Source organism: Pyxicephalus adspersus, chromosome 6 (assembly GCF_032062135.1).
Source record: "Pyxicephalus adspersus chromosome 6, UCB_Pads_2.0, whole genome shotgun sequence".
NCBI lineage: Eukaryota > Metazoa > Chordata > Amphibia > Anura > Pyxicephalidae > Pyxicephalus > Pyxicephalus adspersus.
Genome location: NC_092863.1, coordinates 56,043,709 through 56,050,360, shown reverse-complemented (window position 1 = coordinate 56,050,360; position 6,652 = coordinate 56,043,709).

The following is a 6,652-nucleotide window of genomic DNA, read 5'->3' as shown; positions in this document are numbered from 1 at the left end:
GGAATCCCCCTCCTCCGCAGTGTCTTGGGAGGAAGGGGATCCCCCATCAGAGATCTCCCCGCGGCAGCCGAAGGGAGCCACAACAAGGAGGCTGAAGAGCCGCATGCGGCTCCGGAGCCGCAGGTTGCAGACCCCTGCACTAGGGGCATTTTCCTTCATCAAGGGGAAAGAGACACTGATCTCACATATGTTCTCTTTTTTTTCCTTTTTACAACAGGCTACGTCACCGTGCACAATCGGGTGACATAGCCGGAAGAAGATAGAAAATGGCGGAGCCCGGCACATCCTCAGTGCCAAGGTGAAGAAGAATTCCAGGACGTCGTGGTACTTGATGGAGAAATAGCTCCAGCGTGATCCAGGGATCTGCAGGAATAAAGGTAAGTGTGATTTTTTTTATTTTTCGCTTTAGTTCCGCTCACTGAGTGTATGCTCCATCCGTGCACTGATTCCACTAGCTAAACCTCCAGGTCATATTCATTCATGCAAGGCAGTATGACGAACCAGTGAAAGCTGTGGAGTACTGCGGACATTAAACTCAGCACCAGAGGTTGTTACAGGGATGTCAGATGCCAATGGCAGAAAATGACATGGAGGTATGGAGACATGGAGGATAAAGAGACCAGGTAGTGGGAGATTTCAGAAGATTGAGGGACATTGCTGCATGACATGATAGGTGTAAATGTTGGTAATAAAATATATATGTAAAAGCAAAAATAAATAAATAAAAGGCACCAGGAAGTAGAGTTTTTTGCAGAGGAAACTCCCAAAGTCTCTTCTGCCAAACCCCTGATGGCTTTTGCCAAGAAGTAGTGTAGAACCCAGCTCTTTTCCTAGAAGCCGAAGACAATGTTATCCCTGCACAGGTAAGAGTTACATCATCAGTGTACATCCAGTAGCTGAAGAGGATCACTGTGGACCCGAAAGAGATGGCCATGAATCGCAGTTGCAGCAGTGACATGATCCTGGACCTATAATTGTTGCAGGTTACTTACAAAAAATAGGTGTTTGCCATAATCAGCAAGTATGCTGTGCATACTTGTTGAATATGACAAAAGCTCACCCACACCAATGACAATTTATTTCCATTTTAACGCCTTTTTAACATTTTTCTATGTGTAAATTCATGTGTATAGGCTGCAAATGCACCAGAACAGACAGAAAAGACAACACAATGTACAGTACCGGTAGTATGTTACCATGCATTGTGTTCGGTAACATAGACATTACTGTGTGTGTTCCCACAGCACACAGGTGCAAAGGAAATTTACTTTTACCCACTGCTCACCCACATCTACATGGTACATTACTGTGCATCAATGTCCCTTTTCTTTTTGAAGCCCATTTAATATGAATGAGCCAAAACAGACACATTGAACTTGCAGGAGTGCATTCTAATGCATCGAAATACAATGTAGGTGGAGTTGTTGAGGAGGGTTGCAGTAAGGTATAGGTGTACCTAGGCACTTTGGTGCACTTACACTTTTATGGTAGGCCCCATAGGCCCAGCCATTATTCACAGTTCTAAATTGACCTACCCACAATCCAGAAAGATATTGTCATCAAATTACAGATTGTCAAACTGTGCGCTCTGTACATCTATTTATTTCCCATGGATTTCTGAGGATGAGCCAGGGTTGTTCACAGCAAATGTTGTCAGCATTCCTAAAAAAGTGACTTAAAAATGACGACCCTATTCTGCATTGTGTTCCCGTCTCTGTTTCAAGTAAACCATCAGAAAAGCTGCTTATCTGGCCTTTGACTTCACTGACTTTAGGATAAAAGCTGTCCATCTTCCATCTGCCACCCCCATCTTGAATGAGAGCTTCTAAATTGCAAATGAGATTACTGCCATTGAAAAGGGGTATGGGGGTGGAGTGGGTTTGATCTTACCTACAATCTACACCCCCCCACACACACACACACACACATAAATAAACACACTCACTCATACAGTTTTGGTTACCTGCATGTTGCTGTACTTTAATATACCCAGCAAAAATAGGGACATTTATCTACTTTTTACTTTCTGAGCACAGGGAAATCACGTTTGCAAAAACAAGTCTTAGGCTATCACAGGTTAGATTTTTGTTATTTGAAACAATCTTTCATGATAGTTTCCAATGACAAAATATCTAAAGATGAATGAAAGAGCACTGTACAGCGGTGTTCTGTGGGGAGGGGGGAGAAAAAAAGCGAGCGACACCTCACTGCACTCTCCTCTCTTTACTTTTATTGTGGTCGTTCGTGGATCTACCAGAACGGATCCACGAACGACGTTGAATGGCTACTGCATACATGTCAGATTCTCACCAGAGATGAGCCCTGAAGTGAGAATTAGACGGGAATCATCTGATGTGTGTTTGTAGCCTTACACCTCAGATTTCTGTCTCTGCAGCCTAGGAGCTTCAACCTGCCAGGCGTCATACTGATTTGTGATACTGTTTTTTTCCCCCCTCTCCACACTTATTATACTGTGTGTTTGCAACATCTCACTCTACTGGTTTATCCAGCTTCAGGGATGGAACTGTAGAAGGTGATTCAATTAGTGGTTGGGTAGGTCTAGTAGGCATCTAGCTGCATTTCTCCTTAGTGGTATTAGCTGTATTACCTGCAGCCTCCTTCTCTTTCCGGGTCCTGGTAGTCTGGTCTGTGCTGAGTAGCCTGGTTCTTTCTCAGTCAGTTCCTGGTTCTGATCATAGAACATGGTCATCCCAGCCTTTTCCTCAGGTTGGACAGTCAGGTATTGTGTGGCAAGAAGAACGTACAAAACTACAGTGCTGACTACCTCATTCATGGTACTGTGTGTTCAGCATGGAGAGAAAAAGCAGAGCAGCACTTTGGAAAATAAGGCTTATAATAAGGATTGAAAAGACAGTAAGCCCCACTTTTACCTTAGGCTTGGTACACACGTGCAATAATTGTCGTTAGAAAACTTCCCTAATTCAGCCTATAATGCAAAAAAGCTTCACACACACATAAGGATCCTTCTGGCATATATATGGTATTCCTCCACCCAGTATGTATGTGTCATGCTTTTTCACCAGAAAATAAACATTACACAAGGCAAGTATACAATTTTCCTGTTTATTTTCAACCATATGACTGTAATTTTCAAATACCATCGGACATTAATGGTTACTTTTTAATAGAATCCCTGTCCTGGTGTTTTAGGTTTGTGAATAGAGCTGAATGCTTTCATCTGTTATTACAATGCCATCTTTGTTAAGGCATTGACACAATCACATAGCTCCCAAGTATGCCTCATTTGAAGGAAGGTCTTTCTTTTGTTCCTCCTCAATTGTCCTTCTTTTTTGGTCTGATGTATAACCCCCAAAAATGTATGCACCTATTAAAGTGTCATACTACATTCATCCATCCTCTTTATTATTTGATTAGGCACAAATGTTCTGGGTTTAACCAATTATTTTTAAATATTAATTCCTAAAGTCCATGTAAATGGCGGTGTGACCATTGTCTACACTCTTTGTAATAAATGTACTCCCAACTCAGAAGCTTCCTAAATATTCATGTGCCTGTGTCGTTATTTACAATTGTATCCATTTTCTTTGTTTCGTGGCCTCCACATTTTCACCCCTCAACTTTCAAGTTTGCAGTTCACCCAACAGTCCTATATTATTCAATCATTGATTATCGTCCTTCTCCTATCCAAGTCTAGGAAGATTTTTTCTTTTTGACAGATGGCCACATTGCAGTTTGATTGTACAATCTTCTTGTTACATGCTATACAAGCTCTAAATAATCTTTTTAAAAATAGTCATTTGCAATAGCTCAATACAATTGGCTACACAATGCTTATATTGCCAAGAATGTAGTATTAGATATATGCTCAATCTGAAAAAAAATATTTCCTTGATCAAAAATCAATCTGGCAATATGGATCATTTTTCCTAAGACTATAACGACCTTCAATATTCATTTCTAGGTTCACTAACCTTCAGATTTGAAAAGAAGTACAGGTATACTCAACAGAAGGTACAGTGAAGTTGCAACATGTATGGCAAGTATTGTGAGCCTAACCACAATTGCCAAAAGTTAAAAATCCAGGGAAACCTAATGTTGAAATTCTGAAATACCCAGGCTGAACAGGCATATGTGTATTAGTCATTGTTTGTAGCACATCAACATCATTGAGCAAAGTTTTCCTAAAGATTAGACATGTTGACGGTGTACTAATTAGATGTTCCATGACCTGTCAACATTGTAGGACCACACTCACGGAAATCTAACTGCAATCTGTCCTTGCACCAACGTCACTGAGGTTCTCATTCCAGCCTAAGTAGATGAGCTGTGTGAGTGATACAAATTTTTTTAAAAAGTTCATAGAAATGATTTCTACAAATCACTGGCTTCAGTTCTGATCTTGGGCAATGCTATGGGGTAACTTACTCATTCTCAAGACTTACTCATTATTTTTGGCAGGAACTATGCATACATGAAATTAAGCATAATTCTCCATAAGTGTAAATGACAGTTTTTCAAATGTAGATGTTACCTCTCAAAGTTGCAGGGATTTTTATTACTTACCTACTTTTATTAAAATATTATTAGAGGACTGTGTCGATAGGAAGCATTATTTTAATTTTAATGTAGGACACTTCCAAGATAATTCAACATTCATTGTAGACATGGTTGTCCTACTTTAGCAACTTTTGCATTCCCACAGACTTTTATGTGGGGAGAAGCAGTCCTGAAGTGAACAAAAGCCTGTCAACAATGGCCCTTAAAAAGAACAAAGGACTGGACTGGTCACCATTGTCTCCTGTAGGCCCCCTGCAGTTGAATTCTCCTTGCAGCTATGCCACCCATGGAAGCAGCAGTAGATTAAGGCGAGGTACACAAATGTGCAATAATTGTTGTTAGAAAAAGAATGAGTAACGACAGATCAACAATTACTCACGATTATTTTGTATTTCAAAGATTGTATTGAAAATTTTCAGAAGAAAATTACAGCAGTTGTGTTGTAAACCAAAATACACATATAAAAATATACCAAAACAAATATTCTGCACTTTTACAAACTCTTTTACAAACACTTTTACAAACACTTTTACACTCTTACCTCAGCCGAACATAAATTAAAATTACAAAGCCTCAAAAAAAAACTGGAATGACATTTATAGTTATATATGAGGGCTGAAGAGTTCAGCAAAAATCCACAATACCAAATTTGGCATCACAATGAACATAACATTAAGAGAATAGCGTGACAACTATTTAAGCAAAAAAGAGGCATTATTACAGCATTGTCAAGTGTGCAGAAAATTTCTTCAATAAAAAGTCAAAATATATTCAAACTAAGAGTAGGATGTAAAAATGCAGGATAATTTTGAAAGATCATATAGTGCACGATTCTGTACATACGGTAACGATACGGTTGTTCAAATATAATCCACCAATAATGTATACACACTAGATACGATCGTTTGAACGATGCAGGAAATGATGTGTACCGGAGAAAGTGTACCACAGTACCATCCATGATCCCTGAACGACCGTACACACAATAGATACTGAACGATCATCACCCAAACAGGTCCGCCAGGATGGTCATTCGTTTCCTGCAACATTCCTCGTTCGTCATCGTCGTTGGCCTGTCCTTGTGCACCTTTTTTGTTAATAATCGAACGATTGGTCGTTAATTGTTTGTTTCCAATGACAAACATTGCACGTGTGTACGTAGCCTAAGGCTAGGTTCACAAATGCAATGGTTCTCGTCCGATTATTGGTTTAGGGCTGATGTTGGACGAGAATCTTGCGTGTGTACAGTGCCTGTCATCCATCGTCCAAACGACCGTCCTGGCAGATCCATGGACGACAAACGATCATAATGGAAGTGAAGGGGGAGAGAGCGCAGCAGGGTGCCGCTCTGTTGTTCTCCCCCTCCCTTCTACATAAAGTAGAATGGTGCTGTATGTACAGCACTCATTCATTCATCATGCAGTTGTTTCCCGTTGGAAATGATTGTGAAAGATCCTTTCCAACGACATCTATTGCACGTGTGTACATAGCCTAACACCAATAAGGTGACAAAGAGTGACAAATAAGGTGACACTTTTTCAGAAAGTAGCAGCCAGCACTAAGCATTGTTAGGACCCACTGGCAGAACATGCTCCTGATGGTCAATGAATATGTCAGCTCCATGAAGACATAATCAGCTACTAGGTGTTCAAGGTGGACATGTGGCCAGAACTTATGGAAAATGTGTTAGAGGTGCTCATCTGTTGTGCTACAAGTGTCTTATCAGAAACAGTGTTCAGTGCAGCTTGGGGGATGGTGAAAGACAGGCACATAGCCAATGTTACTCCAAGCATTGTTTTTTATCAAAATGAACAAGGCCTAGATTTCTAAGATTTCCACACATCTCTGGTGGGTTCCACCAGCCTTTGTATATGGTGGTGCATATGTTTAGTGATACTTCTTATGAATATCACTACAACCAATCTGCCTTTAGCAAGAACATCAAAAATGTATGCTAATGCTTTAATTTTTTTCTTTTTAGAAGGCCCTCTCCAAAGCTTTCTGTCTTTGCTATGAGACCTTACTAATGTTTAAGAAGATCCTTCTTAAGCTTATTTATTGAAAATGTGTTCCTATAAATCACTGTTTCCCAAGTTTACCTGATACCAGTGAT